Source organism: Bos javanicus, chromosome 1, assembly GCF_032452875.1.
Source record: "Bos javanicus breed banteng chromosome 1, ARS-OSU_banteng_1.0, whole genome shotgun sequence".
Lineage (NCBI taxonomy): Eukaryota > Metazoa > Chordata > Mammalia > Artiodactyla > Bovidae > Bos > Bos javanicus.
The window spans coordinates 147868062-147893686 of NC_083868.1; the positions used below are offsets into that span (position 1 = coordinate 147868062).

At 43.2% G+C, this 25625-nt stretch overlaps 1 long non-coding RNA gene across 2 annotated transcripts in view; it reads right to left on the reverse strand.

Moving 5' to 3' along the window:
- LOC133251695 (uncharacterized) overlaps nt 1-25625 on the reverse strand; it is a 128464-nt gene that overhangs the window by 37322 nt on the left and 65517 nt on the right. For both annotated transcript variants that reach the window (XR_009737742.1, XR_009737744.1), the window contains exon 2: nt 5867-5996. This is a non-coding gene — a long non-coding RNA (uncharacterized LOC133251695). The remainder of the gene's footprint in view (nt 1-5866; nt 5997-25625) is intronic.

The window sequence follows — 25625 nt, forward strand, 5'->3', positions numbered from 1 at the left end:
CCAATGAATATTCAGGACTGATTTCCTTTAGGATGGACTGGTTGGATCTCCTTGCAGTCCAAGGGACTCTCAAGAGTGTTCTCCAACACCACAGTTCAAAAGCATTAATTCTTTGGTGCTCAGCTTTCTTTATGGTCCAACTCTCACATCCATATATGACTACTACTACATTTCTCTTAAGCATCCAAAAATATATACTCCTCTCCAAAACACAATTATTAAACATTTTTTTTCCTTGAAAACAACTTCAGTAGCAACATTTTTATTGAAGTACAGTTGATTTACAATGCTGTGTTTGTTTCAGGTGTACAGCAAAGTGATTCAGCTATATATAGATATAGTTATATATATAGTTATATATATAGTTACACATACATATTATTTTTCAGATTATTTTCCATTATAGATTATTACAAGGCTTTGAATATAATTGCTTGTGCTATACAGTAAGCCCTTGCTATTAATTTATTTTATATAGAGTGATATGTCTCTTAATTTGAAACTCCTAATTTATCCCTCTCCTGCTTCTCCTTTGGTAACCATAAGTTTGATCTCTGTGTGCGAGGCTCTTTCTATTTTATAAGTCCATTTGTATCATTTTTTTAGATTCCACATATCAGTGATATCATATATTCATCTTTCTTTGTCTGACTTACTTCACTTAGTATGATCATCGCTAGGTCCATTAATGTGACTGTAAGTGACTGTTTCATTCTATTTTATGACTGAGCAGTGTTCCATCATGTATATGGACCATGTCTCCGTCCATTCGTTCATCAGTGGACATACAGGTTGCTTCCATATTAAACATTGTAAAGGAAGTATATAAACAAGCTAAAAACATTCCTTAAAATATACATTTTTACATAATGTGAAAGTTGCTCAGTCATGTCCAACTCTTTGTGACCCCTTGGACTATAGGGTCCACGGAATTCTCCAGGCCAGCATACAGGAGTGGGTAACCTTTCCCTTCTCCAGTGGATCTTCCTGACCCAGGAATCAAACCGGGGTCTCTTGCATTGCAGGTGGATTCTTTATCAGCTGAGCTACCAGGGAAGCCCTACATAAGCCCTATACTATATAATAGGTCAGATGGTAAAGCATGTGCCTACAGTGCAGGAGACCCAGGTTCAATCCCTGGGTCGGGAAGATCTCCTGGAGAAGGAAATGGCAACCAACTCCAGTATTCTTGCCGGGAAAATCCCATGGATGGAGGAGCCTGGTGGGCTACAATCCAAGGGGTCGCAAAGAGTTGGACACAACTGAGCAACTTCACTTTTACTTTATTAGACTTAAAACACATTTGCCCTGGTGTATTCTACATGGACAGCAAAACACAGAATCTCCCCATTCTTGCCCCGTTGGCAGTCACTGCTTAGAACCCCTTCCCTTTCCCCTCTTGGAGCTCCTACCTCAACTCTGACCCTCACTTCTCATCTCTAACTGACATTCACCTGACTTAAAGGAACCTCAGCCCACCAAACCCCACATCCCCATGGAATGGTAGGGTCAGTCTCCTGCCTTCCCTGCCTTCACACTAGAACTGTGAAACTGACTTCCAACACAAAATGTCCATAGAGGGTTGGAGGGTCCCTTTTGAACTGTCAGGGAACTGTTTTATGTCATTATTCTCAATTGATTCTTGGACCCATTCCTGCATTCCTCAACTGGCACTCACTGATCTAGTCTGACATCTGCAAGGCAGATAGAGAAACAAGTCCAAGTTTATTTCAGCATTACTTCGCTAGCATGTGAAACGAGTGCTATTATGGTAGTTTGAAAATTCTTTGGCATTTCCCTTCTTCGGAATTGGAATGAATACTGACCGTTTCCAGTCCTGTGGCCACTGCCACTGCTCAGTTTTCCATATATGCAGGCATGTTGAGTGCAGCACTTGAACAGCATCATCTTTTAGGATTTGAAACTGCTCAGCTGGAATTCCATCACCTACATTAGCTTTGTAAAAGTAATTAATACAAAGTAATTAGCTTTGTATTAGTAATGCTTCCTAAGGCCCACTTAACTTCATACTCCAGGATATCTGGCTCTAGGTCAGTGACCACACCATCATGGTTATCCAGGTCATTAGATCTTTTTTGTATAGTTCTTCTTGGTACTCTTGGCATCTCTTCTTAATATTTTCTGCTTCTACTAGGACCTTGCTGCTTCTGTCCTTTATTGTGTCCATCTTTGCATGAAATGTTCCTTTGGTATCCCCAAGTTTCTTGAAGAGATCTCTAGTCTTCCCCATTGTATTGTTTTCATCTATTTCTTTCATTGTTCACTTTCTTTCCCTGCTATCAGTTGGGTCTATCTTTCCCTTTCTCTTTTGCCTTTTACTTCTCTTCTTTTCTCAGCTATTTTTAACACTTTATTAGACAACCCCTTTGCCTCTTTTCATTTCTTTTTCTTGAGGATAGTTTTGATCACCACCTCCTGTACAATGGGACAAACCTCCATCCTTAGTTCTTCAGGCCTTCTGTCTACTATCTTTAATCCACTGAATCTATTTGTCACCTCCTCTGTGTAATCATAAGGGATTTGATTTAGGTCATACCTGAATGATCTACTTTCTTCAATTCCCAACTTTCTTCCATTAATTCTGAATTTTGCAATAAGGACCTCATGATCTGAGTCATAGTCAGCTCCAGGTCTTGTTTTTTGTTTTTGTTTGTTTGTTTTACTGTATAGAGTTTCTCCATCTTCAACTGCAAATAATATAATCAACCTGATTTTAGTATGGATCATCTGGTGATATCCACGTGTACAGTTGTCTCTTGCATTCTTGGAAGAGAGTGTTTGCTATGACCAGGATGTTCTCTTGGCAAAATTCTGTTAGTCTTTGCTCTGCTTCATTTTGTACTCCAAGGCCAAGCTTGCCTGTTACTCCAAATATCTCTTGACTTCCTACTTTTGCATTCCAGTCCCCTATGATGAAAAGGACATGTTTTTTTGGTGTTAGTTCCAGAATGTCTTAAAGTTCTTCATAGAACTATTCAACTTCAGCTTCTTTGGCATTAGTGGTTGGGGTATAGACCTGAATTACTGTGATGTTGAATGGTTTGCCTTGGAAATAAACTGATATCATTCTGCTTTTATTAAGATTGCACCCAAGTACTGCATTTCAGATTCTTCTGTTGACTTTGAGGGCTACTCCCTTCCTTCTAAGGGATTCTTGCCTACAGTAGTGGATATTGTGGTTATCTGAATTAAATTTGCCCATTCCCATCCACTTTAGTTCACTGTTTCCTAAAATGTCAGTGTTCGCTCTTGCCATCTCTTGCTTGACCACATCCAATTTACCTTGATGCGCAGACCTAACATTCTAGGTTCCTATGCAATATTGTTCTTTACAACATTAGACTTTACTTTCATGACCAAACACATCCACAACTGAGCATCATTTCTACTTTGGCCTATCCTCTTCTTTCCCTCTGGAATTATTTCTCCACTCTTCTACAGTAGTATATTGGACACCTACTGGCCTGGGGAGCTCAACTTCCAGTGTCATATCTTTTTACCTTTTCATACTGTTCATGGAGTTCTCAAGGCAAGAATACTGGAGTTTTTTGCCATTCCCTTCTCCAGTGGACCAGGTTTTGTCAGAACTCTCCACCATGGCCCATCCATCTTGGATGGCCCTGTAGAGCATGGCTCATAACTTCTTTGCCATCTGAGCCACCAGGGAAGCTGCAAGTAAATGTATAAATAGAGTGAAAGCTCTCAATACTGTCACCAGTTTATTAAGGAGTCTCGGAACATGGGGTTACAAACACAAAATGGTTTCATCTCTTCCAGTCATTGCCCCTTTCACTTTTCCCTGTTGAATCTTCCTTTTAGCACACCTTCACGGTACCCTTGGCAGACTCCATATCTTTCCAGTCCCTGGTGTGCTCCAGAGCTTCAGTCTCAATCTTGATGTAAACCCCTGCCTTCTTTACCTCTATGCAGACTTGAGCTGGGACTCTAAATCCCAAAGGGTGGGGGGATCTGCAGCCACAAGGCCCACTCACTCCTGCCAGAGCTGTCAGTTGACTACTCACTCAGCTGACTCAGTGGACACATCAGCTGACTCAGTTGACATGTCGACTCACCTAAGTGAGTAGACTCAAGTTGACATGTCGACTCACCTGCATGGCCACTGATGACATCCTATCTTGGGTGGTTCTTGTAGCTCTATTGGATACCTGGCTTATGATTCTTCTGAGTGGCAGTATCCGGGGGCTGGCTTTCTTGTGGGGCACATGTCTGAGCTTTGAGGGCTTTGTAAACTCCCTTCTCCACCCCTTCCTATTGCATTGCCCTGATATTTTGAACCTGGTCCTGGGTTGACCCTTTTTCACCCCTTCTTCATGTTCCTTATACCAGAGGAAAATCTCAAAACCTCTTACTGCTAGAATTCCTGTACCTGATGGAGTCCCCACTTAACAGGTACCAACAAGATGGCTCAAGCTCAGCTTCCTTTCTAGGATGTCTATTGACCCACAAGAAACTGAAGCTGAGCCTGGATGGGAGCGGGGTTTGGTGGAGAATGGATCCATGCATCTGTACGGCTAAGTCCCTTCACTGTTCACCTGAAACTATCCAACATTGTTAATCAGCTATACCCCAATGCAAAATGTTTTTGGCATTAAAGAAAATAAAAATTATATTTAAAAAAAAGAAACTCAGGCTGCTCCACATCCAACCTCTGCCTCCCCTCCCATGTCTCTCAGAGGCAAATCAGTAAGTTCAATTCTTAAGCCAACGTCCAGCCAGGGAAAGCAAGTCTCCCTTTGTTTGGGGCATTTCCAATCTTTTAGTATTTCCCTGGGTCGTCTCACTTGTCTTCACGGCGAGAGGTTCTATCTCGTACTCTTATGTCTTCCTTCTTCCCTCCCCAGGTTAATTAGAAACACTGAGCAGAGGTGCTGGGTGGTGGCTGGTGATGGGCTGGGAGGCCAACAGAAAAGCCCCTACTGAACCTCTTGGTGTTTGTCTCCAGGGCTTCTGTAGCAGATAACCAAAAATGGGAGGGGCTTAAACAACAGAAATGTGTTCTCTTGTAGTTCTGGATGCTGGAAGTCCAAAACTGAGATGCTAGGACAGCCACAGCCCTGTGAAAGCTCTGGGAAAGGATCTTTCACTTCTGGCAGCTTCTGGTGGCTTCAGACATTCCTTGGCTTGTGGCAGCATCACTCCATTCTCTGCCTCTGTCTTCACACAGCTTTTTTCCCTCAGGCTCTGTTGAGGCCACTTCTCTTCTTATAGTGAAAGTGAAAGTCGCTCAGTCATGTCCAACTCTTTGCAACCCCATGGAATAGTTCATGGAGTTCTCCAGGCCAGAATACTGGAGTGGGTAGTCATTCCCTTCTCCAGGGGATCCTCCCAACCCAGGAATCAAACCCAGGTCTCCCACATTGCAGGTGGATTCTTTACCAGCAGCCATCAGGGAAGCCCTTCTCTTCTTATAAGGACCCCAGTAACTGAATTTAGGGACCACCCTACACCAGTATCACCTCTTCTTGACTAATTATATCTGCAAAGGCCCCATTTCCAAATAAGGTCACACTTGAATGTTCCAGGTGGTCATGAATTTTTGCAAAACACTATTCAACCCAGTACACTCTTGTTACGGAGCTTCCCTGGTGACACAGTGGTAAAGAATCTACTTGCCAATGTAGGAGATTCAACAGACTTGGGTTTGATGCTCTGGGTGGGGAAGATTCACTCTAGCATTCTTGCTCAGAAAATCCCATGGACAGAGGAGCCTGGTGGGCTACAGTCCATGGGGTCGCAAAGAGTCAAACAGGAAGACATGACGGAGCAACTGAGCACGCGCACATACACACACAATCTTGTTACAGAAAACTTCTAGGTCATTTACCTGAGATGCAGAAGAAACAGACAGAAGCTTTGAGATGTGTCTTGTTCCACAGAGGGCTTCAAGGGAGAGAAATGATGATGATGGTGGTGGTGGTGGTGGTACAGGATTAACTCAGGCCCATCAGTGAGATCTACCAAAAAAAAAAAAAAGGAACAAAAGGTGGAGGGAAGATAGACAATAATACATCATGAAGATTGCTGGCTAAAAAGACGTCCAAACTACCCTGGACCCAGGGATGACCAGCTCCTTACTCCCCAGCCCCCAATCCCCTTCCCTTCCCTCCCCTCCCTCCAACCACTGTCCCATAAGTGACCATGCCAGCCACCCCCAGCCCCCACAGCCAGCCCCTCACCAGGAAGGGGAGAAGCTACATCCTGCCCCTGGAAGGAGGTGTTTGCCCAGCACTTATTAATACTCCTGATACACTTTCACTGGGAGTGAACATACCAGGGGTGTTTCTTCTCACCCCACTTGGGATCCTGCCATTCTCTGTATGAGGAAAAACACCCTAATCCCCAAAATTAACTTCTAAATCTACCCTTCCAGAAAGTAGGGATTCTCTATATCACCACCACTAGAAAAGACTGTTTATATTACAACAGTATAAACTTTGAAACATCCAACTTCATACATCAAGCCAAAGGGAGTATCTTGAAGAATGAAAATGTAACCCAGGAGAACTCTACTCATTCATTTTTCTAATTAAAAGAATGTTTAAAACTTAGTTTATATCCTCCCCCCCCCAAAAAAAAAATTGTGACAAATACTTCCTTATATGTACCACTAACTTTTAAAGTTAATTATTCTAAATAAATAAATGTATCATCTTCAAGATTAAAAACAAAATTGCATTTAGTAATTTTTGATGGCCTCTGGAAATGTTATTGAGGTTTGATTTCACTTCAATTAGATAGTTTCTTACAATGGCATATTTTAATAAATGTTAAAATGTGATTCTTCCTTTTTAATTATTAGACATGAGCACAGACTCTGAGCAGAAGCCTGGGTTCTGTTCCAGCTCTTTTTGTGTCTGGGTTAACCTGGCGAAATAACTGCCTCTGTAAGCCTCTGTATTTTCATCTGGAAAATGGGTTTAATGTTGTAACCTACCTCAAAGTGTTATAATGAGATTGAATGAGTTAATGCGTGTAAAGCTCACAGAACAGAATCTGAAACACAGCCATCATTACCTAGTTCTGCTGTTGTAATTTCTTAGGAGGCCTTGTCTGCCTGGTCTTTTCTCTCTACACTCTAAGTTTCCAAAATACAGGGGAAAAAATACCAGCTGTTCTCTCTCCCCAAGCCCTCAGCATGGTGCTCAGCAGAAGCTGGTTACTTCCAGGGCTGTGGTTGAAGCTGTGGAATAATTTACTTTCTTGTGGCATTTTGATACAGTTGAGAATTATTGATCTTGGTTTCTGGGAACAATATGGTTACACAGCGGATACTTTTAGACCAAATTTTGTTTTCTCCTAGAAAGATGAAGAATCACAGCCTCCCAGCCTTGACACAGAGGAACCTTCAGTTGAGAGTCAGGATGCCCCAACTCTCCTCCCATTTCTGCCACCTACTAAGTTATTCTTTTTTATGTATTTATTTTTGACTGCTCAATCATGTGATTATTTTATTATATATATATATATGTGTGTGTGTGTGTGTGTATATATATATATATATATATACATATTTTTTAAACTTTTTATTTTGTATTGGGGTATAGTGGAGAAAGCAATGGCACCCCACTCCAGTACTCTTGCCTGGAAAATCCCATGGATGGAGGAGCCTGGTAGGCTGCAGTCCATGGGGTTGCTAAGAGTCAGACACAACTGAGCGACTTCACTTTAACTTTTCACTTTCATGCATTGGAGAAGGAAATGGCAACCCACTCCAGTGTTCTTGCCTGGAGCATCCCAGGGATGGGGGGCCTGGTGGGCTGCCGTCTCTGGGGTTGCACAGAGTTGGACACGGCTGAAGTGACTTAGCAGCAGCAGCAGCAGCATAGCGGATTAACAGTTCGTTTTAGGTGAACAGCGAAGGGATGCAGTCATATATATGCAGGGATTCCCTGGTGGCTCAGACGGTAAAGCATCTGCCTGCAATGTGGGAGACCCGGGTTCGATCCCTGGGTCGGTAAGATCCCCTGGAGAAGGAAATGGAAACCCACTCCAGTACTCTTGCCTAGAAAACTCCATGGATGGAGGAGCCTGGTGGGCTACAGTCCATAGGGTCACAAAGAGTCAGACATGGCTGAGCAACTTCAGTTCACTTCACTTCCCTGGTGGCTCAGCTGGCAAAGAATCTGCCTGCAATGCAGGAGACCCAGGTTTGATCCCTGGGTGGGGAAGATCACTTGGAAAAGGGAATGGCTACCCACTCCAGTATTCTTGCCTGAAAAATTCCATGGACAGAGGAGCCTCACAGGCTGCAGTCCATGGGGTTGCAAAGAGTCAGACAAAATTTAGCAACTAACACTTTGGAGTTCCATACCAGAATGACATACACTGGATGGCTTAAATGACAGCCATACATATGCATGTATCCATTCTAAGGGATCCTTTTTTTAAAAATCGCTTTTTCCCATACAGAAGTTCTCCTATCTGGACAGAAAAGTTCTTCCTGTGAGATTATATGATTAATAACAGCCCCAGTAACAGCGACCTCACCTCTATCACAGTCCAGGCATGAGTGCTTTAGAATTACCAACTCCTTCAGTCCTGTGGATATAGTTCCCACACCAGGAATATATAGTTTCCACTCTCACTATCCCCATTCTACAGCTGGGCAAACTGAGGCCCAGAGCCCACTGCTGGTACCTGGCAAGTCCAGAGTCTGACCCAGTGGTGCCACTTCCAAGTTCTTCAGCATGTGCAGGACAATCAAGTACCTACTGCACTTCCTGGAAAGCTCAGCTCATGCTGGACCCAGCACCCTCCAGGCTCTGTGACATCACTAAAAGAGTCCCTCAACTCAGTCCTTCAAGAAGCAATTCCATTTGCTCTCTTGAAACTTTCCTGAGTCTTGGTGCCAACAGCCATCACTCTTACTAAGACACATATTTTAACCCTGAGACTGACGTGGCCATCACGGTGCTCTGAGTTGGTGTCTGTGTTTTATATGAATTGTCCCACCTCCCCAGGCACTCGATTACCCTCCAGTGTGAGAGACTGTGTCTTCCTCTATCAGCATCTCCCTGCTGGAGCACACAGTAGGCTCAGTAAATACCATCACAAGTCGGAGCCTTGCCCACATGTGGCTCATGGTCTGCTGTCATCTCTTGATTTAGCTGAGAGGAGGTGGGCAGTGGGGGGTGGGAGAAAGCTGCAGCTCCTGAATTCACTGTGTGGGAAGAGGATGGAGGAGCATAGTGAGCCAAGACCAGCACTGGGAGAGGACCCCAGTTATTCAGGGAAGAGGAGGAGCTAAGACAAACCAGGCCAATTTCTGTAACAGGATGTAAGAATGTAGCACCAGATGGATACCGAGTTGCTACAGGAACCTCCTGAATGTAGGAACACCCAGTCTCACAAGAGTCGCCTAGGGGAGCAATGCATCACTCACGAAGCCTTTTCCACCTTTACCTTTGTGAAATATTAATAGCCCTGGCTGGCCTTTGTTCTGCTGACCATGGACACAGAACCTGTCCCTAGGGAAGGCAGACTCAGAGCCCAGGATTGAAATTCCATCAAGCCTTTGGGTCAATGGAAATCCTTTAAGCTATGACAATAACTCAGGCCCACTCTTTTCTTCATTTAATTCCAGAGGCTTGGAGGGAGTTTTATCCATGGGGCAGAATTCCATTTCATTTCTAACCCCACACAACGTGACTGTGGAGACCAAAAGCTCACCAGCAGAATCAAGGGTTTACAATGTACAGGCCACTTACTGTAGGTGGTTGTAGCAACAATGTCGTGTACTGGCCCCAGTGGCTCTCAACCCCACGGCCTGGGAGTAAAGTTCATTTTAGGATGTATACCAAGTGTGTACACACGAAGAGAGGGTTAGATCTTTCTGTATGTCCGGTTTGAAGCTCTGTGCACCGGATTGTTAATATCAGAAGATTATCTGAATGTCCATGAACATGTCTCAACATCAGTGCTATCTGGAAGTGCCCACTAAACTCACACAAGACAAAGCTCGCAAGAAGAGAGAGAGGAGAGGAGATGCTTCTGATAGAAGCTACGGAAGCCTAGTGGTTCAGGAAAAAAAGCCCAGCTGCAAAGACAGAGTTGGAAAGTGGGAACTGTTCCTCGTGGGGCCCCAGAAACCCCAGCAAGAAAGGGCAGGCTCAATGCCAGGTTCCAAAACAGCAACAGGGAATGTGTGTCCAACTCTCAAGCATTTGGTGGTTTACCTGCATCCCGTGTGTTGACCAGATGTTCTTCACTGAAGCCGACTCTGCGTGATTAAAGGGCATCTAGTGAAGCCCGCATCTAAAACTCACATATGGAACCACACACACACACACACACAAGCAGACGCTACGGATGCCCCATCCGTATCCCCGTGGCCCTTCCCTTTCCAGTGCACTCTGACCCAATGTCCAACCTCCAACACGTGCACTTCTCTGCCTGAAGGCTTTCTAGGGCTCCCGGAACCTGATCTGCTCATAGACACTGCAGGTTGGAATTGACTAATGCTACTGGGAGCAGCCAGTGAATGATGGAAGCTAGTGGCTACATACACCCCAAGGTAGGAAAATTCTGTAGTTCAACATCATTTCCCAAAGTCCCCCAGGAGCATTAATCTCTAATTTCCCGTGAAAGTAACTTGCTGAACTTGAATCTTCATCTCAGAATCTGCTTCTAGGGAAAGTCAAGTTTGGATATATATTACACAGACACACACACACACACACACACAACTATTCATAGAAGGTTTAAACTGTACAACACTCTTTGGTTACATTATCTTATTTGATCTTCACACCAATTTGATTACGGTTCTTATCATTCCACTTTAGAAATGAGAAAACTGAGTCTCAGAGATCCCACAGATCCCAGCTAACAGATCCCCAGAGTCACAGAGTGTACTCAAAACCAGCCACTCTGAGGTGCTTCCAATACCTTCAGCATGCCTCGGTGGCAATGCTGCCTCAGTGGAAGGGAAAACCAAGCACACACCTTCAAAGGGCTCATTGATAGTCCCCATGTCTCTTGGTGAAAGCAAAATTGATATGAAGGCGGAAACAACGTTACTCTAACCTTAGCATGAATCTGTCCTTACCCATCCCCCACCACCTACTGGCATACCCCGCGAACAATAGTTGCTGTTGTTTAGTCGCTAAATTGTGTCCACCTCTTTGAGACCCCCATAGACTGTAGCCCACCAGGCTCCTCTGTCCGTGGGATTTCCCAAGCAAGAATACTGGAGTCCGTTGCCATTTCCTCCTCTAGAGTATCTTCCCAACCCAGGGATCAAACCCTTGCCTCCTGCATTGGCAGGCAGGTTCTTTACCACTGAGTCACCAGGGAAGCCAGAAATAACAGTAGATGTTTAATAAATTCATGGTGGATGGATGGATGGATGTGTAGATGGACAGATGGGTGGATGGGTAAGTGTATAACCATTATCGGTCCTCCATGAATTTCTGTGTGTACTGACCCTGAGTAAGGACAAGGGCGGAGTTACAACTTATTACATATGATTTGCATATAACCTATTGCCTATTTTGTGTCCCAAGACCAACAACATCTGAAAGGGTTCATGTGAGAATGTTATCCGTTAGAGTTGTCAGAGAAGAAAAAGTCTGAGAAAAAACAAGTTTCAAACAGTAACCAGTGGCTGGGTTAAAATCCAGTGGTGGTTCTCATGCCTAAGTGAGAATAGAAACCATCCAGGAAGCTGGTAAGAAACACTGATTTAATTTAATAAGAACCCAGGGATCATGTAATATCCTCAGATAGTTCTAAAGCCATCACAAAGGTTGTGATGCTCTGAACAGATGGAAGGATCCCCTTCACAGAGACCTTCTCTTCTCTCTTTTTGTTTATTGTCAGGATTCACCTTATTGGGTCAGCATCACACATAACACATAAAGCGTCAAGAGGAAGTCACTAGTGGGATATGCATATCACTCCCACGCTGAGTACTCACTGAACGTGTCCGGGAAAACACAGAACCAAAGCCTTAGCGGGTAGACTTTTCTGGGTAGGCCAGAATACTCAACCCCAACCCGGTGCATCAATTCCATTAATTGCTGCAGAAAGAAAGCTGTTACACTTTGCTTAAACAGTTTCTTTTTTTTAAAGTCTTTACTGAATTTGTTACACTGTTGCTTCTGGGTTTTTTAAAATGTTTTGGTTTCTTGGCTATGAGCTATGTGGGATCTTCGCTCCTCAACCAGGGATGGAACCTGAATCCCCAGCACTGGAAGGCAGGGGGATCCTTCCACTGATCACCAGGGAAGTTCGTATTTGAACATTTTCTGTAATAGGAAGTTCTCTGCCTCCTGAAACTGTCCACTCATTGCTGAACAATTCGGCTACACGGCTCTTAGTGATTCTAGTTCTGTTTACTGAGACCACAAAGATGAGGACATATCTGCCTGCACCACGATAGCTCATGGAATATTTAGGGACAGATGGCATCTCTACCATAAGTAACCCCTTTATTCCTTTAAGAATCCATGCAATAGGGATTGATAACTATTAACAGAGGGATTGGGGGCAGGAGGAGAAGGGGACGACAGAGGATGAGATGGCTGGATGGCATCACTGACTCGATGGACGTGAGTCTGAGTGAACTCCGGGAGTTGGTGATGGACAGGGAGGCCTGGCGTGCTGCGATTCATGGGGTTGCAAAGAGTCGGACACGACTGAGCAATGAACTGAACTGAACTGAACTGAACATCTAGGTGGTGCCCTCCAGACATGCCTCTGAATTCAGCCTCCCAGGTGTGGTCAGATAAGAACAAGCAGGGACACACCATCACATCCTTTTCTCGATACTCCACCTCCATTATTGCCTTCTAAAATCCCATTAGCTGATCTAGGAGCCGCATCCTACTGAGCCAAAATTCAATTAAAACCCCAAAGTCTCTTCCACGGAAGAGTCTCTGTGTGTGGTCCTTGATCCAGTTACCAGCGCTCGTTGAGTCAGGCCATTCAGCCGTTCTGTGACTCATCTAATGATTTGGCCTGCATGTTGCCATCTCTCCATCTGCTCCACACAGGAAGAGTCTCAATGCTTTTCAGCCTTCCTGTGTTCTCTAGATATGGGTAGAACTGTCAAAAAATCAGCTGTCCCACCCCTTCCCCCTGGAGATGCATCATCGTGACATTGGAGGAGACTGTTGATCTGGAATCTGATCATATCAGCAGAAAGACATGATGGATAAGACTTCATTTCTTATGACGATAAGAGTGAAATGAAGGGTTCTTGTCGTGAAAAATTACTTCCTTCCATGCCAACACTGGAGAATTGCATAACCAGGGTACTGTCAGAGAATCCAGTGAATGAGGGAACTTTATTCCTGTCTGAGACACTGATGGTTTAATAAATGTTTGATCCATTTACATTTATTTTGACCTATTGTAGCTATCACCTCCCTTACTATTTTTCCTTCCCTACCTTCTGCTCTGTTTTTGTTTCTTTTTTTTAATCCCTTTTGATTTCTATTATTTTGAAATTATATATTTACATTTCTATATTTTTATTAGAGAGTATCTCTACTCTCCCACCAGATAAGAATCCTTAATTCCACCCCAAATATTGCCTTTCTATATCATCCATGATACTGATGTCTAGAATTTTCATTCCTTCTCATTTCAAATAAATATCCCCTCAAATAGTATTATTACTATTCTTATAGTAGATCTTCAACATGCTTTTACCATGCTTCATAACTTTTTTTTGCATTTTGATGCCCACTGATCCCTTATAGCTTGCATTTTCTTCTTTCAATATTGCATTATTTTATTTGCTCTTTCAGGTAGTAAGTCTCTTAGTCTTGTGTGTTTGAAAAATGTCTTTATTTTCCCTTTACTTATAGCAGGGAGTGAACCGATTATATTGAGAGAATTCTGAGGTGAATAAAAAGAGGAAAAATGATTACAAGGACTCTAACCAGCAGCCTTACCATCATTCCAGGCTCAGAGCTGCTGGGAAAAGCTGCCCTCCCCCTTGAATGATCTTGTAACTGAGTATAGACATGAAGTTGATAATTACTTCCTCTTACCACTTAGAAAATAGTATTTGATCATCTTCTGACATCTGCTGTTGCCAATCAGAAGTCTGCTATCAGTCTACCTGCTGTTCCTTTTCAGGTACATGTTTTAAATATTTTTATATCATCTTACATATTCCGTGGTTTCGTTGCAATGTGTAAGGTGTGGATTCGTGTTATTCACCCTCTTCAAGATTTGGGATTCTATTGCAAACTGTTTTAACAATTTTTCATTATGGAAAATACTCCACCAGTATGTCTTTAGCTATTATTTCTCCTTCATTCTTCTCTAATTTCTTTCTGGCACTCCTATTTGTTGTATTTTGGAGCTGCTTCTTTTGTGTCCCTTGTCTCAATTTCTGTTTCATATTTATACCATCTCCTTTTTCTCTTTGAGCTGTATTTTGAGCGTTTTGTTTTCAGCTTTATCTTCAAAATGATTTCCCCTTCACTTGCATTAGCAATCTTTGTTTCTTTCTCAACCCGCCTTCTTTTCATCTTACATTACCAAATCTATTCCTCACTTTTCCCCCTGATCATCTAAGTAATGCCTGCTTTCCAATTCCCTGGGCATTACTCTTATCTGCAGTTCTTAGGGACTTCTCCCACGTGTTGCATCTGTTGACCTTCTTTCGAGGGGTAGATGCTATTGTGTATTTTTCAATTTTTTAGTGACTTGAGGGAAATGAGACCACACAAGCTGGCATGGTGTGTGAAATGCAAGCTTGTCTTTGCATATTTTTGCCCTTGTAAGAATTCCCACTGGGTGCCCTGGGTTTTGGAGGTCACCTTAGGAAGACAGTTGAACTTTGGCTCCTGTAGACTCTGTGGAGCTCCAGGCTGGTTTTCATGTTCACTTTTTGCTAGACTCGTTTTCAGTGGGATTTTTCTGGTTTGAGCTCTGGCTGTGTATACTTAGTCTCACATTCACACTGTACAAGCTTGTGCTTTCTGATTTCCCACACGTACCTCTTGCTACCCAAGGTCCAGAGCACAAAGCCCACACCTGGGGCTGGTGGGTGGCACCTTAATCCCTATGTCATTGACGGACAGTCCTTAGTACTGGGAGTTCAGTCTCACCTCCTGCACGAGGATCTTGATGCTTGAACTCAGCGCCCGTGGAGTTACAACCCACACTCGCGGGAGACACTCCATCCAGAGTGCCCCATGCCTCCTTCTCCTCCAGCTCTGGCTCCTTGTTCCTGACGTCTGGGGAACTCCCTTTTCAGCTTTTGGTCTCACCTGAGGATTGTGTTTCATTATTTTTGGATTGGAAGGGGGACTTTCTCAATTATCTCAGTCAACCATCTTGATCAGACATTTAAAGGATCTTTGAAACATTAGCAGATTTAATTCAAGGGCAATGCTTTCCCCGTAGTCTTTAAGTGGACATCTTTATAGCCACCCACCTGTGCATCTGAGTTCTGAAAGAGCAAGCAAGTACCTTTACAGCAACACACACACACACACACAAATCACTCACACTCACAGAGGCACAAGCGTAACCTCACAGGAACTGCTCTGAAAGAGAAAGCACCATGTGAATAAACAAGTTCTGATATGTTCAGTGAACACTAATCTGGGTGTCTTCTGTGTTCTCACCAAATAGACGATGTTAAGGAAACAAATGGAAAGTTTCTACCTCTGTGTTCTTGGCATGAAAGGACTTACCTGATAAGAAGCACCATGTATCTTGGAAATATAATTCTGAGAATAAAACTCTTTGCAACGCCTCATTCTCACCCTGGTCAGAAACTCTGAGCAGTTGCATGTGTATGCAAAGCTGAATGGGCCTGGAGTTCAGTCGTTCAATAAGTTACAATAGAAATGTTAACTGCAGTATTGATTTTTTATTATGTTTGTATTGCCTGTTTAATTTTATTTTACTTGCAGGAAATTTTTTAATCAAAAATTCAGTTATTGAAATGCCCCCATCAGCCAAGTGATACTAGCAATGCTGGAGGAAACACAGACATTAAATCCCTCCTGGCTTTTCCCTCTTCCCCCTTCGCCCACCCCCAGTTCAAAACTAAAAGCTCCTCCATTTCCAACTGAGAGTAAATGCGTGTGACCTTCAGTTCCACAGAGGTTAACCTACTCTGATTAACTTTTCCATGTTATTCCATTAAATAAAAACAGTTTTGACACCCAGAGACTAAAGCATCCTAGAGATAATACAATAACCCTATGCAATCATTTCAAATTGGATTGTAATAATTCATTTAGGTGACCATACATATTTGTTATATGTAATATGAAACATCGCAAAATGAAATCAATAGAAATGTTTCTTGTTAATGAAGATATACTGGGCTGTTATGTGTGGGTTGCGGACTCAATACCACAGAAATCTTATTTGTATTATAAATTTCAGGGTATCCTGAGAGTTACAAATGAAGATAGCATTTCTTAAAGAAGCGATGGCTGGTCATTTAGAAAATTATATCATAAATTTTATGTCATTTCTTGGTCTTTCAAGATCTCTGCAAGCAACATAGTCTTATAATTTAAGTAAAAATTCTGGCTGAGTGATTGCATTCAACTATTTGCAAATGAACTTTTACCCGAACTTTCATTTCAGAATTACAGAGTTCAAAACAATTTAGCTTTGGTAAGTCTGAGGATGTTACCGCAGAAGAATTTAAAATACTTTTCAGGGTATTTCTTTCCTCCTAACATAAAAACTGAAGCTATCAATGGAGAAATCGATAGATATAGGTTTAAATATATGTATATTCACATCAGCCACTGTGACTATAATGGACTTCACCAGAATACTACCTTTAACTTCAAAACAAAATACAATATAATATAACATTGTATAGTATAGTATATGATAAAATATCATATGCACTCATTTATATGTATAAATAAGATTGTCATAATTGTTTGCTAAGTAAGCTCACGTGGGATTTTAAAAGGCCCATTTTAATAGTAAGTTCAGCATTTTGAACAATGTTATGGTGATATTTCAGATGAACAGTGGGCAAATATCTGCAATAGGTACCAAGAATAGTGAAATCATGAGTCATGATGCCATTTACATTTCTCTTGTCAAACTTCACTGCTTTCCTTCTTGTGAAACCTGACACCTTGAGGAAGGCCCAAAAGAATAGCATCCGCAGAGAATTCTTTGCTCTTCGGTGACCTCAAATGGAAGAAAATCCAAAACAGAGGAAATGTACATATACACAAACGGTTCAGCAGTTAAGAACCCGCCTGCCAATGCAGGAGACGCAGATTTGATCCCTGGGTCAGGGAAATCTGGAGAAGAAGATGGCAACCCACTCCAGTATTCGTGTCTGGGAAATCCCATGGACAGAGGAGCCTGGTGGGCTACAGTCCATGGGGTCAGACATGACTTAGCGACTAAAACAACAACTGATTCACTTCCCTGTACAGCAGAAACAAACACAACACTCTAAAGCAACTGTACTCCAATAAAAATTAATCATAATAATAAAAGAACAGCCTCTATCTCCCAAGTGAGAAAGGAGAATTACAAAACACAAGCAGAGTTATTTGCAATATGTAAATGATCATCTTAGACAGTGTAAGTTTAAAACTGACTCATCACAGGTAACTATAATCATGTTTCTTCATCTGCTATCTTTTTGGCTAATGTGACCCTCTGCCGTTTTGGCCGCACCCTCTGAAACACTCACTTGCAGGTAAACACAGACCAAAACGGCACTGGCTGTGACTGAGTCAACAGCTTTCATTCACAACCTGGTTCTGTCTGTATCCCTTGTGTGCCTGTTGGTGGGGTGGTGGCCACTCCCACACCCACCGGAGGGCTGTCTGAACAGACAGGAGCTGGGCCTGGCTTGGCCTCTGCCTGCTGCTTTCAGGCTTTCAGGCATCTTGAGTCTAAGGCCTTCAGCTCATGTTGCCCTCCAACTTTCCTCAGTGTTTTCTGCCTTCTCCTCACTCACCTCCCACACTCACCGGATACTCGGGTTCCTGTGTTCGGGTCATAGGTGTCCACGCATGAGCATTCCAGCATCTTCTGCAGAACACACCTGAGACGTTCATCACCAGGACTGGCTCTGCCTCTGACTTGGGAACCTGGGATCCTGGTTTACACCCTCTGCACCTCCTCCAGGGCTTCTCCTTGGTATCATCCCAGATGTCTGGAACCTCGCCTTTTCTCCTGACTCTGCCCTCATCCTGACAACATATTCTAGCTTTGCTTGCCTTAACAAAAGAGCCACAATTCTCTGCATCTGGACTTCTGAGTTCCTCTCTAGCTACTTCTCTCTGTCTCTCTCTGACTTCCCAGTGAAATTTCTTGAAGGAATAGTTTGTACTTGTCTCTTCTTCTCCCCTCCTTGGGTGCCACCAACAGCACCCTCTGAAACTGCGCTGGCTGAAGTCAGCAAGGCCCTGTTAATTTCCAAATCCAATGAAAACACGTCTGTCTGTCTTTTTCTCTATCCCCCGTGGCCATGAATCACCATTCATACAACATTTTCACTGCGTGAACTCATGAATTCCCAGATCCTTGGTTGGTGCATCTTTATCCATGAAAGATCCTTCTTCTTTCATCTGCTCTTTTTTTCTTAATTTGAAATTTTTCTCAACGGTAAACTATTCTGAACATTCATAGAAGTTTGAATAGTAGGTTCAACCCCGATTCTTATTTTCTCATCCTCTGCAGTTGTGCCTGGCAGCCTCTCCCTCCTGCTGGTGTTAACCACTGCTCTCCATCTCTTCTTGCTGACCTGCAGGTTTGTGCCTTCCCACTCCAGCCCCCGCCACTCGGACGCCCATAGGCTGCTGCACCAAGCTGACCTCCGTACCACCCACCAGCCTGTTCTCCTCTTTCATTGTTTGTGTTGGTGATCATCTATCTTGCCAACCAAGTTGGATGACAGAACGCTTCTGGCAAAACTGTTACCACATCTCAGAAACATATCTCTCCTCCCACACCCCAGTCATGGCTTTAGTTTGGGCTTTCATCATTTCTTGCTGGATGTGGTTTAACAGTTACCTTATTAGCCTGGCTCTTCAATCTTGCCCCACTACCTTCCAACAACCCAAGCTCCCCCCATTTCTACACAGATTTTTTTTTCTTTATACAAATTGAAATCCTATCATGCCTCCTCCCTACTTGGAAGGCATAAGGGTATTCCGTAAACTCATCCTCATAAATAACTAATAAGAACCTGCTGTATAGCACAGGGAAGTTTACCTAATGCTCTCTAAGGGCCTATATGGAAAACAATCTTAAAAAAAAAAGAGAGAGAGAGAGTAGATGTGTGTGTGTGTGTGTGTAACTTATTCACTCTGCTATACATATGAAATTAATGCAACATTGTAAATCCACTACACTCCAATAAAATATTTTTTAAACAAAAATAATTTAATGACTAGGTAGTCCAAAATCTGGAGGATAAGTTGGCAAACTGAAGATTCAGTTAAGAATTTGTGTTGCCATCTTGAGTCTGATGGAGGAAAATGGGGCTGAATTTCTATGTTGCAACCTAGAGGCAGAATTGCTGCTTCTTTGGGGAACTTCAGTCTTTGTTTTTAAAGCTTTCAAATGATTGGGTGAAGCCCATCCACATTAGGGGGCTTCCCTGGTGGCTCAGACAGTAAATAATCTGCCTACAATGAGAGAGACCCAGGTTCAATCCCTGGGTCAGGAAGATCCCCTCGAGAAGGGACTGGCCACCCACTCCAGTATTCTTGCCTGAATAATCCAATGGGCAGAGGAGCCTGGCGGGCTAAAGTCCATGGGGTTGCAAAGAATCAGACCCAACTGAGCAACTAACACTTTCATCTACATTATAGAAGGTAACATGCTTTATTAAAATCAACTGATTGTAGATGTCAATTATATCTAAAAATATTTTCACAGAAACATGTAAACTAGGGTTTGACCAAACCACCATGTGGAGATGGAGGGTGATCTTTTGGGTAAGGAGATATCTCCTTTCCTCAGAAGTTAACAAGGACTTCAGTTTTTACTCACTTGTAACCTCTGACACAGGAGGTCAGGAAAGAATACCTAGTGAAATAACAAAACAGGCACCTTCATGCCATGGAAAGAGACCATCCAGAAAGCCATCAGACTGCACAGAGTATAACGCTGTTACTTTTTCTTATTGACACTGATTGGCTTGTGCTTGAAACTTCCCAAGAAATTTAGAAATATGGACAACAGGATTAGAAGGAGTTTGAACTATGACCCAAGAGATCAAATCCTGACAACTTGGTATGCTAAACTATATTAAAATGTATGACTTTGAAGGAAGAGATCAATATTTCTTTTTTCTGTTTGTGGAGAGCCTGTGCTAAAGGATAGAGAGAAATAGGTAGCCTGAGAATGTGAGCATATCCTAAGGATTTCCCTGGCTTGTAGTCATCCAAGGCGGCCATTTATAGAAAGGGAAAATGTGACCTGCTTCTAGAAAAAATAGCTGAGATATTTGCTTGTTTGTTTATTTCAAAACCAAGAATTGATTTATAAATTACTCATGCCTTAAAAACCACATGACTGCCACTATAGACATGACCCAACCAAGACACTCTTTTAAGTATAGCGAAATACAGCTGAAATGCTTATTTCTCTTAGCTGGGGCACCGTGGAGGTTTTTGTCCAGAGTATTTAACCCTTCTGTGCAGCCATATTGCAACTGCTGCTCTTCTCTACCTGTAATCACAACCCTGTCAGGGGCCTCTCTCCCCCACATACACCCTTCCTCCCCTAACCCTTCAGGCCTAAGGGAGGGACCAACTTCCCCCTAAATACATCATCAATCATTCCTGCAATCAACACAATCTAGGAGAGACAACATGTCAAGAAGGGGAAAATTTAAGCCCTAAGGAAGAGAGGGAGAAGGAGGGAAGGAGAAAATGATGGCGGTAGGGATAAGAACAAGTGTGATGGGAAACGTAGAGGTTCAGAGAATGACCAGCTCCTTACTGAGCTTGTTTTACAGAAAAAGCACATATTATAAACAGACTGAAGGACTTCTGGGATGGGCTGGACTGGTATTCCTCTTAGGACTTAAACGTTTCCATTCTTGGCCCTTCCCTGGTCCTGCAGAAACAAGAACAAGCTCAATAGAAAAGATCAAGTTCACTCTAAGTAGCAGTAACACGTTGTGCAGTGTGTCCAAGGCCATGCTTAAAATCACCTTTAGAGTTAGCCGGGCTAACTGTCACAGGCTTTCCTTGTAGCTCAGTCAGCAAAGAATCTGCCTGCAGTGCAGGAGATCTGGGTTCAGTCCCTGGATCTGGAGGATATCCTGGAAAAGGAAACAGCAACCCACTCCAGTATCCTTGCCTGGAAAATCTCATAGACAGAAGAGCCTGGTGGGCTGCAGTCCATGGGGTTGCAAAGAGTTGGGCACAAGTGGGCAACTAACCCTTCCTTCCTTCCTTATTTTCTGTCTAGTTCATCCAGGTTTCAGCTGGGTGACTACAAATTACTAAGCCTCTTTGAGTTTACTTCTCTATTGTGTGGGACTGGTGATACTACCTCGAAAGTTAAGAAGATTAAAAAAAAAATGAAAATGCTTAGCCTGCTGTCCAGTATAAATGAAGTGGCCAAATAATAGTCATGATTATTACTAATTTAAAATAAATAAGCATAAAACGGAATTTAATTTTTAAAGACTGAAATTGGATGGCAGGTGTGCTGAAAGCTGTATATTCTCTGTGGTCACTCCTTGAGCCCCTTTTCTCCCCTCTGCTCCTCCCATTGACGTGACATCTTCTAAGACTACAACTTCTCCAGATTCTCTTTCTCGGGGAGCTCAAGTCCTTCAGGTCCTCAATTCTTTCTGTTGTTGGTGGTGATGATGAAATTGCTCACCAGTTGCCAAGATCTCATGTGTGTCAGTGTTTCCCAACCTTGCTTGATTATAAAACTTACAGGAAGTGGCAGTGGGGGTGGGGGAGAGGGGGTGGTTAAAAATCTCTGAACCCAAATCTGCAACGGGTATGGGGATTTGCACCTCTAACAGGCCCCTGAAGGTAACTCTGTGATCGGCAAATTGATCGGCAAAAAGAGACTGTTCAGCCTGGCCACCATGGTCTCCATGCCCTGCATACACCCTGATCTGTGTCGGCAACTCCACCCTTGAACCACTCCTATAAAACTCCTCAGCAAATCCCCTGCGCTGGGACACACGGTTTTTGAGGCAGGAGTGTCCTGTGTCCCTGGCAAAGCAGTAAAGCTCTTCTTTCCTATTTCACCCAAAACTCTTGTCTCTGGGATTCTATTTGGCGACAGTGCACAGAGGCCAAATTTTTGGCATCGCTGCTAGTAAAGATCTACAACTAAAGATAGCAAGAAGGAACCACAGCAAGACTGACGGGAGGGGAGAGTCACAGCATAGGCAAGTCCCATACTCTCAGGCGATGACTCACAGAAGAATACATCACATCACAGAGGTTCTCCCGAAAAAGCGAGCGGTCTGAGCCCTGTATCAGGCTCACCGGCCCAGGGGCCCTGTGCTTAAAAGATACGCCCCCAAAGACATTTGGCTCTGAAAGCCAGCAGGCCTTACTCTCAGGAGTCCCAGGAGGCTGAGGGAAATAGAGACTCCACTCTAAAGGATGCACACAAAATCTTACATTCCAGGGCAGAAGCAGAGATTTGAAAGGAGCCGCAATGAGACCTACCTGACGATCTCAGAAAATCTCCTGGAGAGGCAGGAGGCAACTGGAGCTCACCCTGGGAACACAGACACTGGGAGCAGACATTCTGGGGGAGTTTACTCTACCGTGTGGACCCTGGTGCTGGCAGCCACCATTGTGGAATCCACCCTCCAGCTTATTAACCTCGGGACCTAGCTGCATGTCCACCCAACTGCCTGTAGGGACCAGTACTGGGACATCTCAAGCCGAGTAATTAACTGGGTAAGAATACAGCCCACCCACAAGCAGAGAGGCTGAGCCCACAGACGCCCCTGGACTTCACCTTGCCTACCAGAGAGCCCAGAACCTGGCCTCAGATACCAGTGCCCAGGCCCGAGACCCAGGGCGCCCAGTACCCTGCAGCATGAGACCCCCACCCAGGTCCCAGCTCCATCCACCAGCAGACAAGCACCAGACCCAGAATCCCTGGCCCTTCCCACCAGCAAGCTTGCCCTAGCCTCAGGACAAGCTTCACTCATCAGCGACAGACACAAGCAATGTTCCCTCTGTGCCCACTTCCTGGAGAGCTTTTGTGATAAACAGATGTTGAATATTGCCAAAAAATTTTCCACATCTATTTTTATCCCTCCATTTGTTAATATGATGTATCATATTGATTGATTTGTGGATATTTATTGCATTTTAGAAAAAGAAATGGGGAGCAAAATTGTCCCTACAATCACTTGCCTTTGTGCTTTCTCGGGCAGAACTAATGAACAGACCCACCCTTAAGTTTCTCGTTAGCAACAGGAAATGGAATTACTAAGATTGTAGGAACTAATCAAAGTCCATTCCTAAAACTCACCTCCCCTGAGCATATGTCTAGAATAAATTTAAGAAAAAGAAAGCAATGGCTCATAGGTAGATAACAACGGAGGCTTGAAAAATGCACAAGATCATAGGATCATAACACAAACCTTTTTTTTTTTTTTTCATTTCTTGATTGCCAAGCTTTTAAGCCAACAAATTTGAAACACACACACACATATCCCAAGTGGTGCTAGTGGTAAGGAAAAAATCTGCCTGCCAATGCAGGAGACACAGAGACAAGGGTTCAATCCCTGAGTTGGGAAGATCTCCTAGAGGAAGAAATGGCACCCCACCCCAGTATTCTTGCTTGGAAAATTCCATGAGCAGAGGAGCCTGGTGGGCTATGGTCCATGGGGCCGCAAACAGCTGGGCACAACTAAGCGACTAGGCACATATGGCAACAAATTTGAAACATACAGGCTTCCCTCAGGGGAGTTACAGCAGAAAAAAACCATGAAGGTGAGACTGGCCATTCATGCTTGGGGGCATCACAGACTGACTTGGTTGGTGAAGCAAGACCATGGTAGAGAGTGATGGAAGAGGAAGTCGGAGCAATAGGACCAGCTGTGTCTTTGAATATGACACTATGGCATTGAGAGGACTCACAAAGAACGACATCTGCACATACGTGCCAGCCTAGCAAAAAGTAGAGACAACAGACTGTCTCATGCATCCGAGGTACTCTGCCTAAATTATCTTTGATCTATTGGCACATCTTTTATGATCTACTAAAAAATTAAATTTTTCATTCATCTATTGTATTCAACAAGCGCAAGTCGCAAGCCTGGGTTATTAATGATGTCAGATCTTGTATTACTGAAACAAATGCATAAAGGTTCCATTTCTGATGACAAAAAGAGAGTCATTTGTTTCAATCATGGAAGACAATCTTATTAAACATTGCCAACTTACTGCCAAGCTGGCTGGTCACCAAGGCACGGCCACAGAACAAATGGAATCGAGAAGACTGTCAATCTTCCGACAGTGTCACTGTCCCCAAAATAGTAAACTTAGGGAGAGATCAATCTATGATGACATGGACACTTTTACTTCTTAATTCTGGAGCCTTTCAAGTTCAGTGTTTTCATAATCCTTTCAGGTAGCAAGTAAGCTGTTTGGAAAATACTAGTTATGCTGGGTTAAACGGTCCGATCTGCATAGAAACTGCATATATATTCATATGAACTGACTTAACCTTTCAGAAACGTCATTTAGGAAAATAGATAAAAAGCCTTAAAAATGTTTCTACCCTTTGACCCAATGATTTTACTTCTCAGTCTAAGGAAATAATCTGGAATGCAAAAAAGGCACCATGACCAAGGATGTCCATTACTCTGTTGCTCTTATGGCTGAAAACAAAGGAGCCAACCAATTTTCTAACAGGAGGAGCATGATGCAGTAAAGTACATTTTAGCCACAGAAAAAAATGCTTTTGATGTGATCAGTTCAGTGCAGTTCAGTCACTCAGTCATGTCTGACTCTTTGCGACTCCATGGACTGCAGCACACCAGGCTTCCCTGTCCATCATCAACTCCCACAACTTGCTCACACTCATGTCCATTGAGTCGGTGATGCCATCCAACCATCTCATCCTCTGTTGTCCCCTTCTTATCCTGCCTTCAATCTTTCCCAGCATCAGGGTCTTTTCCAATGAGTCAGTTCTTTGCATCAGGTGGCCCAAGTATTGGGGCTTCAGCTTTAGTATCTGTCTTTCCAATGAATATTCAGGACTGATTTCCCTTAGGAATGACTGGTTTGACCTTATAGCAGTCCAAGGGACCCTTAAGAGTCTTCTCCAACACCACAATTCAAAAGCATCAGTTCTTCAGCACTCAGCTACAATCCAACTCTCACATTCATACATGACTACTGGAAAAATCATAGCTTTGACTATACGGACCTTTGTCAACGAAGTAATGTCTCTGCTTTTTAATATGCTGTCTAGGTTGGTCATGGTACATACACACTAAGTCATATATACTATACTTTCAAGTATATAAACAAGATTTCCAACAAGTGTATAAGTAAGTTACAGAATGAAGGCTAAAAGATAACTGCCCCCGAATTCTGACAATGGTCTTTTGGATGTTGACATTTTATGTATCTGTTTATTTTCTTGTTCTTTGTGTGCCT